General features: G+C 43.8%; 7 non-coding genes across 7 annotated transcripts; all 7 read right to left on the bottom strand.

Moving 5' to 3' along the window:
* Positions 1-880: 880 nt before the first annotated feature.
* Positions 881-999, bottom strand: LOC125732421 (5S ribosomal RNA). The gene has a single exon (XR_007391801.1). It is a non-coding gene; the product is annotated as a 5S ribosomal RNA (ribosomal RNA).
* A 1,083-nt stretch (positions 1,000-2,082) lies between these two features.
* LOC125737283 (5S ribosomal RNA) lies at positions 2,083-2,201 on the bottom strand. Its single transcript, XR_007396549.1, has one exon. It is a non-coding gene; the product is annotated as a 5S ribosomal RNA (ribosomal RNA).
* A 1,079-nt stretch (positions 2,202-3,280) lies between these two features.
* On the bottom strand, positions 3,281-3,399 carry LOC125736112 (5S ribosomal RNA). Its single transcript, XR_007395395.1, has one exon. It is a non-coding gene; the product is annotated as a 5S ribosomal RNA (ribosomal RNA).
* Positions 3,400-4,476: 1,077 nt separating this feature from the next.
* On the bottom strand, positions 4,477-4,595 carry LOC125733271 (5S ribosomal RNA). Its single transcript, XR_007392621.1, has one exon. It is a non-coding gene; the product is annotated as a 5S ribosomal RNA (ribosomal RNA).
* Positions 4,596-5,665: 1,070 nt separating this feature from the next.
* Positions 5,666-5,784, bottom strand: LOC125734013 (5S ribosomal RNA). Its single transcript, XR_007393343.1, has one exon. It is a non-coding gene; the product is annotated as a 5S ribosomal RNA (ribosomal RNA).
* Positions 5,785-6,862: 1,078 nt separating this feature from the next.
* On the bottom strand, positions 6,863-6,981 carry LOC125736535 (5S ribosomal RNA). The gene has a single exon (XR_007395813.1). It is a non-coding gene; the product is annotated as a 5S ribosomal RNA (ribosomal RNA).
* A 3,424-nt stretch (positions 6,982-10,405) lies between these two features.
* LOC125730415 (5S ribosomal RNA) lies at positions 10,406-10,524 on the bottom strand. Its single transcript, XR_007390746.1, has one exon. It is a non-coding gene; the product is annotated as a 5S ribosomal RNA (ribosomal RNA).
* Between the last annotated feature and the right edge of the window lie 531 nt (positions 10,525-11,055).

Raw genomic sequence — 11,055 nt, 5'->3', positions numbered from 1 at the left:
CCATTCTTTCCGCATCCGCACACTTCCTTCTCTTTAAGTCCTTTTCACTACCGAACAGGTTAATCGCCGCACGTCCCCCGCCGGCAAACATTACTCATTTGCCTACCGCATGCAGGCTTCTCTTAAAGACCCTCTGTTATCAACTCCGCTAACAGCCACAAAATCTCCGCCGCACGAAGCCCACTGGTTGCTGTTGAATCACATGCTTCCCCAAAATGTCACGCTGTTAGAACACTGGGAGCTACACACACCAACAAGTCCATACTGCAGGCTGCAGCCAGAACAATTTTCTACATTGAAACATCGACGGCCTCTTCTCTCTAAAAATTCACCAGACCGCTTCTACCACCAGCAAAGAAGTTTCCATCCCTAATTACTCTGTGATTCCCACTAACCTAAACATTAAGCTGGCATTGAAGGGTGTGAATTACCCCGGCCAACCTGCTCTTTTAAATACAGCTTTTAGCAAGTTTTGAAAGGAGGAGAAGAGCAGATAATATGCCAATAATATCGAATATTCTGTGGCGAAGTGGTTTTTGCATAGAAAACAAAGCGGTGAGTTTAAGAGGAATTATATCAGTACTTTGTTTAAAACTGTGTGTAAAAAGCTGTCTCTTTATTATTAACAATAAGTTGTAAAACGTGAATGTGGAGTGAAAGTCTTCAAGTTTGTCAGAAGATCGCGCCCTGGTGGAATAAAGGCACGAACAGCTCACAGCACCTAGAATTACCAGGAAGAATTTAGAGTAAAACGGTGTGTAAAGCTGCCTTTATGAATGAGAGAAAAAATATATATATAAAATAGTAAAATGGAAGGGGAGTTATAGATTTAAATTAATCGTGAAGTGGAGCGCCCCTTGTATAAAGTAAAAGTGAGAAAGGCTTACAGCACCTGGTATTCCCAGGAGGTCTCCCATCCAAGTACTAACCAGACCCTACCCTGCTTGGCTTCCGAGATCAGACGAGATCGGGCGTGTTCAGGGTGGTATGGCCGTAAGCGAGAGAAGCTACCAAAAACAGCCCTTTTGCATTACACGCCTCTATACATGCCAGTTGGTCCCATTGGATCCTACTAATGTTCTTTTTTTTTTTTTTTTTATCTGACTCACACTGCAGCCCCACCATCCAATCGGCAGCGCCGGACCCACACCAAACATTCACCAAACTACTCAGCCGGCAGCCTACCACAATTATTCCATTCTTTCCACATCCGCACACTTCCTTCTTTTTAACTCCTTTTCACTACCGCACAGGTTAATCGCCGCACGTCCCCCGCCGGCAAACATTACTCCTTTGCCTACTGCATGCAGACTTCTCTTAACGACCCTCTGTTATCAACTCCGCTAACAGCCACAAAATCTCCGCCGCACGAAGCCCAATGGTAGCTGCTGAATCACATGCTTCCCCAAAACGTCACGCTGTCAGAACACTGGGAGCTACACACACCAACAAGTCCATACTGCAGGCTGCAGCCAGAACAATTTTCTACATTCAAACATCGACGGCCTCTTCTCTCTAAAAATTCACCAGACCGCTTCTACCACCAGCAAAGAAGTTTCCATCCCTAATTCCTCTGTGATTCCCACTAACCTAAACATTAAGCTGGCATTGAAGGGTGTGAATTACCCCGGCCAATCTGTTCTTTTAAATACAGCTTTTAGCAAGTTTTGAAAGGAGAAGAGCAGAACTTGCTATGCCAATAATATCGAGTCTTCTGTGGCGAAGTGGTTTTTGCATAGAAAACAAAGCGGTCAGTTGAAGAGGAATAATATCAGTACTTTGTTTAAAACTGTGTGTAAAAAGCTGTCTCTTTATCATTAACAATAAGTTGTAAAACGTGAATGGGGAGTGACAGTCTTCAAGTTTGTGAGAAGATCGCTCCCTGGTGGAATAAAGGCACGAACAGCTTACAGCACCTAGAATTACCAGGAAGTATTTAGAGTAAAACGGTTTCTAAAAGCTGCCTTTATGAATGAGAGAAAAAAAAAATATATATATATAAAATAGTAAAATGGAAGGGGAGTGATAGATTTAAATTAATCGTGAAGTGGAGCGCCCCCTGTATAAAGTAAAAGTGAGAAAAGCTTACAGCACTTGGTATTCCCAGGTGGTCTCCCATCCAAGTACTAACCAGACCCTACCCTGCTTAGCTTCCAAGACCAGACGAGATCAGGCGTGTTCAGGGTGGTATGGCCGTAAGCGAGAGATGCTACCAAAAACATCCCTTTTGCATTACACGCCTCTATACATGCCAGTTGGTCCCATTGGATCCTACTAATGTTCTTTTTTTTTTTTTTTTATCTGACTCACACTGCAGCACCACCATCCAATCGGCAGCGCCGGACCCACACCAAACATTCACCAAACTACTCAGCCGACAGCCTACCACAATTATTCCATTCTTTCCGCATCCGCACACTTCCTTCTTTTTAACTCCTTTTCACTACCGCACAGGTTAATCGCCGCACGTCCCCCGCCGGCAAACATTACTCCTTTGCCTACTGCATGCAGGCTTCTCTTAATGACCCTCTGTTATCAACTCCGCTAACAGCCACAAAATCTCCGCCGCACGAAGCCCACTGGTAGCTGCTGAATCACATGCTTCCCCAAAACGTCGCGCTGTTAGAACACTGGGAGCTACACACACCAACAAGTCCATACTGCAGGCTGCAGCCAGAACAATTTTCTACATTCAAACATCGACGGCCTCTTCTCTCTAAAAATTCACCAGACCGCTTCTACCACCAGCAAAGAAGTTTCCATCCCTAATTCCTCTGTGATTCCCACTAACCTAAACATTAAGCTGGCATTGAAGGGTGTGAATTACCCCGGCCAATCTGTTCTTTTAAATACAGCTTTTAGCAAGTTTTGAAAGGAGAAGAGCAGAACTTGCTATGCCAATAATATCGAGTCTTCTGTGGTGAAGTGGTTTTTGCATAGAAAACAAAGCGGTCAGTTGAAGAGGAATAATATCAGTACTTTGTTTAAAACTGTGTGTAAAAAGCTGTCTCTTTATCATTAACAATAAGTTGTAAAACGTGAATGGGGAGTGACAGTCTTCAAGTTTGTGAGAACATCGCGCCCTGGTGGAATAAAGGCACGAACAGCTTACAGCACATAGAATTACCAGGAAGTATTTAAAGTAAAACGGTGTGTAAAAGCTGCCTTTATGAATGAGAGAAAAAAAAATATATATATAAAATAGTAAAATGGAAGGGGAGTGATAGATTTAAATTAATCGTGAAGTGGAGCGCCCCCTGTATAAAGTAAAAGTGAGAAAAGCTTACAGCACCTGGTATTCCCAGGAGGTCTCCCATCAAAGTACTAACCAGCCCCTACCCTGCTTGGCTTCTGAGATCGGATGAGATCGGGTGTGTTCAGGGAGGTATGGCCATAAGCGAGAGACGTGACCAAAAACAGCCCTTTTGCATTAAACGCGTCTATACATGCCAGTTAGTCCCATTGGATCCTACTCCTGGTTTTTTTTTTTTTTTATCTGACTCACACTGCAGCACCACCATCCAATCGGCAGCGCCGGACCCACACCAAACATTCACCAAACTACTCAGCCGGCAGCCTACCACAATTATTCCATTCTTTCCGCATCCGCACACTTCCTTCTCTTTAACTCCTTTTCACTACCGCACAGGTTAATCGCCGCACGTCCCCCGCCAGCAAACATTACTCCTTTGCCTACTGCATGCAGGCTTTTCTTAACGACCCTCTGTTATCAACTCCGCTAACAGCCACAAAATCTCTGCCGCACGAAGCCCACTGGTAGCTGCTGAATCACATGCTTCCCCAAAACGTTGCGCTGTCAGAACACTGGGAGCTACACACACCAACAAGTCCATACTGCAGGCTGCAGCCAGAACAATTTTCTACATCCAAACATCGACGGCCTCTTCTCTCTAAAAATTCACCAGACCGCTTCTACCACCAGCAAAGAAGTTTCCATCCCTAATTCCTCTGTGATTCCCACTAACCTAAACATTAAGCTGGCATTGAAGGGTGTGAATTACCCCGGCCAATCTGTTCTTTTAAATACAGCTTTTAGCAAGTTTTGAAAGGAGAAGAGCAGAACTTGCTATGCCAATAATATCGAGTCTTCTGTGGCGAAGTGGTTTTTGCATAGAAAACAAAGCGGTCAGTTGAAGAGGAATAATATCAGTACTTTGTTTAAAACTGTGTGTAAAAAGCTGTCTCTTTATCATTAACAATAAGTTGTAAAACGTGAATGGGGAGTGACAGTCTTCAAGTTTGTGAGAAGATCGCGCCCTGGTGGAATAAAGGCACGAACAGCTTACAGCACCTAGAATTACCAGGAAATATTTAGAGTAAAACGGTTTCTAAAAGCTGGCTTTATGAAAGAGAGATAAAATATATATATATATAAAATAGTAAAATGGAAGGGGAGTGCTAGATTTAAATTAATCGTGAAGTGGAGCGCCCCCTGTATAAAGTAAAAGTGAGAAAAGCTTACAGCACCTGGTATTCCCAGGTGGTCACCCATCCAAGTACTAACCAGACCCTACCCTGCTTAGCTTCCAAGATCAGACGAGATCGGGCGTGTTCAGGGTGGTATGGCCGTAAGCGAGAGACACGACCAAAAACAGCCCTTTTGCATTATACGCGTCTATACATGCCAGTTAGTCCCATTAGATCCTACTCCTGGTTTTTTTTTTTTTTTATCTGACTCACACTGCAGCACCACCATCCAATCGGCAGCGCCGGACCCACACCAAACATTCACCAAACTACTCAGCCGGCAGCCTACCACAATTATTCCATTCTTTCCGCATCCACACACTTCCTTCTTTTTAACTCCTTTTCACTACCGCACAGGTTAATCGCCGCACGTCCCCCGCCGGCAAACATTACTCCTTTGCCTACTGCATGCAGGCTTCTCTTAACGACCCTCTGTTATCAACTCCGCTAACAGCCACAAAATCTCCGCCGCACGAAGCCCACTGGTAGCTGCTGAATCACATGCTTCCCCAAAACGTCGCGCTGTCAGAACACTGGGAGCTACACACACCAACAAGTCCATACTGCAGGCTGCAGCCAGAACAATTTTCTACATTCAAACATCGACGGCCTCTTCTCTCTAAAAATTCACCAGACCGCTTCTACCACCAGCAAAGAAGTTTCCATCCCTAATTCCTCTGTGATTCCCACTAACCTAAACATTAAGCTGGCATTGAAGGGTGTGAATTACCCCGGCCAATCTGTTCTTTTAAATACAGCTTTTAGCAAGTTTTGAAAGGAGAAGAGCAGAACTTGCTATGCCAATAATATCGAGTCTTCTGTGGCGAAGTGGTTTTTGCATAGAAAACAAAGCGGTCAGTTGAAGAGGAATAATATCAGTACTTTGTTTAAAACTGTGTGTAAAAAGCTGTCATTAACAATAAGTTGTAAAACGTGAATGGGGAGTGACAGTCTTCAAGTTTGTGAGAAGATCGCGCCCTGGTGGAATAAAGGCACGAACAGCTTACAGCACCTAGAATTACCAGAAAGTATTTAGAGTAAAACGGTGTGTAAAAGCTACCTTTATGAATGAGAGAAAAATATATATATATATATAAAATAGTAAAATGGAAGGGGAGTGATAGATTTAAATTAATCGTGAAGTGGAGCGCCCCCTGTATAAAGTAAAAGTGAGAAAAGCTTACAGCACCTGGTATTCCCAGGAGATCTCCCATCCAAGTACTAACCAGACCCTACCCTGCTTGGCTTCCGAGATCGGATGAGATCGGGCGTGTTCAGGGTGGTATGGCCATAAGCGAGAGACGCTACCAAAAACAGCCCTTTTGCATTACACGCGTCTATACATGCCAGTTAGTCCCATTGGATCCTACTCCTGTTTTTTTTTTTTTTTTTATCTGACTCACACTGCAGCCCCACCATCCAATCGGCAGCGCCGGACCCACACCAAACATTCACCAAACTACTCAGCCGGCAGCCTACCACAATTATTCCATTCTTTCCGCATCCGCACACTTCCTTCTTTTTAACTCCTTTTCACTACCGCACAGGTTAATCGCCGCACGTCACCCGCCGGCAAACATTACTCCTTTGCCTACTGCATGCAGGCTTCTCTTAACGACCCTCTGTTATCAACTCCGCTAACAGCCACAAAATCTCCGCCGCACGAAGCCCACTGGTAGCTGCTGAATCACATGCTTCCCCAAAACGTCGCGCTGTCAGAACACTGGGAGCTACACACACCAACAAGTCCATACTGCAGGCTGCAGCCAGAACAATTTTCTACATTCAAACATCGACGGCCTCTTCTCTCTAAAAATTCACCAGACCGCTTCTACCACCAGCAAAGAAGTTTCCATCCCTAATTCCTCTGTGATTCCCACTAACCTAAACATTAAGCTGGCATTGAAGGGTGTGAATTACCCCGGCCAATCTGTTCTTTTAAATACAGCTTTTAGCAAGTTTTGAAAGGAGAAGAGCAGAACTTGCTATGCCAATAATATCGAGTCTTCTGTGGCGAAGTGGTTTTTGCATAGAAAACAAAGCGGTCAGTTGAAGAGGAATAATATCAGTACTTTGTTTAAAACTGTGTGTAAAAAGCTGTCTCTTTATCATTAACAATAAGTTGTAAAACGTGAATGGGGAGTGACAGTCTTCAAGTTTGTGAGAAGATCGCGCCCTGGTGGAATAAAGGCACGAAGAGCTTACAGCACCTAGAATTACCAGGCAGTATTTAGAGTAAAACGGTGTGTAAAAGCTGCCTTTATGAAAGAGAGAAAATAAAAAAATATATATAAAATAGTAGAATGGAAGGGGAGTGATAGATTTAAATTAATCGTGAAGTGGAGCGCCCCCTGTATAAAGTAAAAGTGAGAAAAGCTTACAGCACCTGGTATTCCCAGGTGGTCTCCCATCCAAGTACTAACCATACCCTACCCTGCTTAGCTTCTGAGATCAGACGAGATCGGGCGTGTTCAGGGTGGTATGGCCATAAGCGAGAGACGCTACCAAAAACAGCCCTTTTGCATTACACGCCTCTATACATGCCAGTTGGTCCCATTGGATCCTACTCCTGGTTTTTTTTTTTTTTTATCTGACTCACACTGCAGCACCACCATCCAATCGGCAGCGCCGGACCCACACCAAACATTCACCAAACTACTCAGCCGGCAGCCTACCACAATTATTCCATTCTTTCCGCATCCGCACACTTCCTTCTTTTTAACTCCTTTTCACTACCGCACAGGTTAATCGCCGCACGTCCCCCGTCGGCAAACATTACTCCTTTGCCTACTGCATGCAGGCTTCTCTTAACGACCCTCTGTTATCAACTCCGCTAACAGCCACAAAATCTCCGCCGCGCGAAGCCCACTGGTAGCTGCTGAATCACATGCTTCCCCAAAACGTCACGCTGTCAGAACACTGGGAGCTACACACACCAACAAGTCCATACTGCAGGCTGCAGCCAGAACAATTTTCTACATTCAAACATCGACGGCCTCTTCTCTCTAAAAATTCACCAGACCGCTTCTACCACCAGCAAAGAAGTTTCCATCCCTAATTCCTCTGTGATTCCCACTAACCTAAACATTAAGCTGGCATTGAAGGGTGTAAATTACCCCGGCCAATCTGTTCTTTTAAATACAGCTTTTAGCAAGTTTTGAAAGGAGAAGAGCAGAACTTGCTATGCCAATAATATCGAGTCTTCTGTGGCGAAGTGGTTTTTGCATAGAAAACAAAGCGGTCAGTTGAAGAGGAATAATATCAGTACTTTGTTTAACACTAGAATTCCTGGAAAAATGAGGCTCTCCTCACAAGGAGCCCCCCCTCTTACTCCCCTCACAAGCTGCCCGCCCCCTCTCCAGCACCATTAACACCTTTTGTTTTGCAAATGAATCACAGTCACTCAGCTGAAGTCATCCCCCAGCCTGAAGTCACTTCTTCAACTCAGGTCTGCACTAAAGAGTTTATCTAGTGATGTATTGTAAGGATTCACATGCTTTGATACATAATAATTTGAAATACAGTGGAACCCCCAAATCTACTACGGTAACCGTGGTGTCAATTACACTAATATATTTTGATATAGCAAATACATATATTTTGATGTATGTTCTGTGTCTACAACTATATGTGTAAATGTATGATGAAATAACATGTCATACATGTGCACGCATGTGCATTTCTGATGTAAACACTTCATGTGCCACATGGGGAAAAGTTGCATCATTGATTCATGAGTACAAGCTGCAGGAATATTGACAAAGAATGTGTAAATTTCAAGTATCAGATGGTATAAAGATAAAGAGCATGTGTGTGTATGATAGAGAGAGAGAGTCCGTGTCATTCAAGTGGAAGATACACATTTATTATACAAAATAAGCACATACACTAAAGATACAAAACCTTTTCTATCCACTAACAGTCATCACACACCCAATGACACTCCTTCCTACACTTGCGACAGGTGTACCTGTCACACTGCACACATCTCTCCGTACTGTGGTTCCTATTACCAGGGGCGCCGCTAGCAATTTTGGGCCCTATGACAAAATATGAGGTTGGGCCCCCCTACCACACCCATTCAGATCTCTGGGGGCCCCTAAAGGGCGTGGGCCCTTAGAATTGTCCCAACTTTCCCCCCCTTAGCGGCGCCCCTGCCTATTACAGTGACGGAGCACCTGACACTGAGTCCTCTTTCCAGTGGAAAGCTGAGGAACAGAAGCTTGTCTAAGCTGTGTCTTCATTTCTTTTTCAATCTCTTTTTCTTGCATAAATCGACGCCGAAGTTTCTTTTTCCCAAACAGAGCCATCTTTAGCCTTCATGCAAAGCGCAGCTGCAGTGTCCTGAGTTCTTACTTAGTGATTCATTTATAATGCATATATCGCGCTAATGTTATGCCATGGTTCTTTTACCGATATATGTAAATCAATTTATCTTTTAGCTCTAACTTTTACAACTGAATAAGGTTACACAGATTGTCGCAGACATCAACTGTATGTATTTATTATATCAAAAATAACCGATTGAATGTTATACGGAAACACACACGCACGCGAAAGTCTTTTTTTTATTATGCCGTAATTATATATCTGGACCACAATCTGTTTATGAATAATTAGCACTTTTGTGTGCTCATAATTGCCCATCCTGTTTCATACGTACATCACGAAGTGTTTGTGTTCACTGTGGCATTTCATAATCCCACACACAAATGCACACACGTCGGGAGTAATTTACAGTCTTTTGTGCGCTGATAACTGCGCAATGTTTCCCATGTAACATGTGAATTGTTTCCGTGTGAAGTTCACCATGGCATCTCATAATCCCACACACAAATGCACACACGTCGGGAGTAATTTACAGTCTTTTGTGCGCTGATAACTGCGCAATGTTTCCCATGTAACATGTGAATTGTTTCCGTGTGAAGTTCACCGTGGCATCTCATAATCCTACGCACAAATGCACACACGTCCGCAGTAATTTACAGTCTTTTGTGCGCTCATAACTGCGCGATCTTTTTCGCAAGTAGCAACGTCAGTGTTTACATTCAAAGCGCATTGTGCTCTCTCATAACAAATGGACATAGTAATCAGCAGTCTTTTGTGTGCATGCACTTCTTACGGGGATTACGGTCTTTGCACATTGCAAGTTGCAGGTTTTTCTTCATTACCTATAAAAATGCTTTGTCTGTCGGTACATTTATAATGCAAATATCATGCCAGGGTAATTTTAATGACATACATTAATTAATTTGTCATTTAGCCCTGATCGAACTTTAAAACTGAAAATCAGATTACCGATTGCTACAGGCAGTAAGCAAATGCATGTATTTATTCCATCAAATACTTTCTTAAAACTGAAATTACCGAATCAAGAGAAATGGTGTTTCAAATTATGATATATTAACGCATGTATTTTACGATTCCTCAGACCACACTGTTAGAAAACGTTTCTGTGCAGACCCGAAGCTGAAACCGTGAAACTCCGCTTTCATTTGCAAAACAATAGGTGTTGATTGGCGCTGATGAGGGGGCGGGCAGCTTGTGTGGGGAGTGAGGGGGGGGCTCCACCCGAGGTGCGTCCGAAAAATTTCGTTGATTTCAGGGATCGTAGTGTTAAAACTGTGTGTAAAAAGCTGTCTCTTTATCATTAACAATAAGTTGTAAAACGTGAATGGGGAGTGACAGTCTTCAAGTTTGTGAGAAGATCGCGCCCTGGTGGAATAAAGGCACGAACAGCTTACAGCACCTAGAATTACCAGGAAGTATTTAGAGTAAAACGGTTTCTAAAAGCTGCCTTTATGAATGAGAGAAAAAATATATATATATATATATAAAATAGTAAAATGGAAGGGGAGTGATAGATTTAAATTAATCGTGAAGTGGAGCGCCCCCTGTATAAAGTAAAAGTGAGAAAAGCTTACAGCACCTGGTATTCCCAGGAGGTCTCCCATCCAACTACTAACCAAAACCTACCCTGCTTGGCTTCCGAGATCAGACGAGATCAGGCGTGTTCAGGGTGGTATGGCCGTAAGCGAGAGATGCTACCAAAAACAGCCCTTTTGCATTACACGCCTCTATACATGCCAGTTGCTCCCATTGGATCCTACTAATGTTCTTTTTTTTTTTTTATCTGACTCACACTGCAGCCCCACCATCCAATCGGCAGCGCCGGACCCACACCAAACATTCACCAAACTACTCAGCCGGCAGCCTACCACAATTATTCCATTCTTTCCGCATCCGCACACTTCCTTCTTTTTAACTCCTTTTCACTACCGCACAGGTTAATCGCCGCACGTCCCCCGCCGGCAAACATTACTCCTTTGCCTACTGCATGCAGGCTTCTCTTAACGACCCTCTGTTATCAACTCCGCTAACAGCCACAAAATCTCCGCCGCACGAAGCCCACTGGTAGCTGCTGAATCACATGCTTCCCCAAAACGTCGCGCTGTCAGAACACTGGGAGCTACACACACCAACAAGTCCATACTGCAGGCTGCAGCCAGAACAATTTTCTACATTCAAACATCGACGGCCTCTTCTCTCTAAAAATTCACCAGACCG

This window comes from Brienomyrus brachyistius, chromosome 2 (assembly GCF_023856365.1).
Source record: "Brienomyrus brachyistius isolate T26 chromosome 2, BBRACH_0.4, whole genome shotgun sequence".
NCBI classification, from domain to species: domain Eukaryota; kingdom Metazoa; phylum Chordata; class Actinopteri; order Osteoglossiformes; family Mormyridae; genus Brienomyrus; species Brienomyrus brachyistius.
Note: the sequence above shows the minus strand (reverse complement) of the source record. Positions and strands in the feature narration are given on the sequence as shown.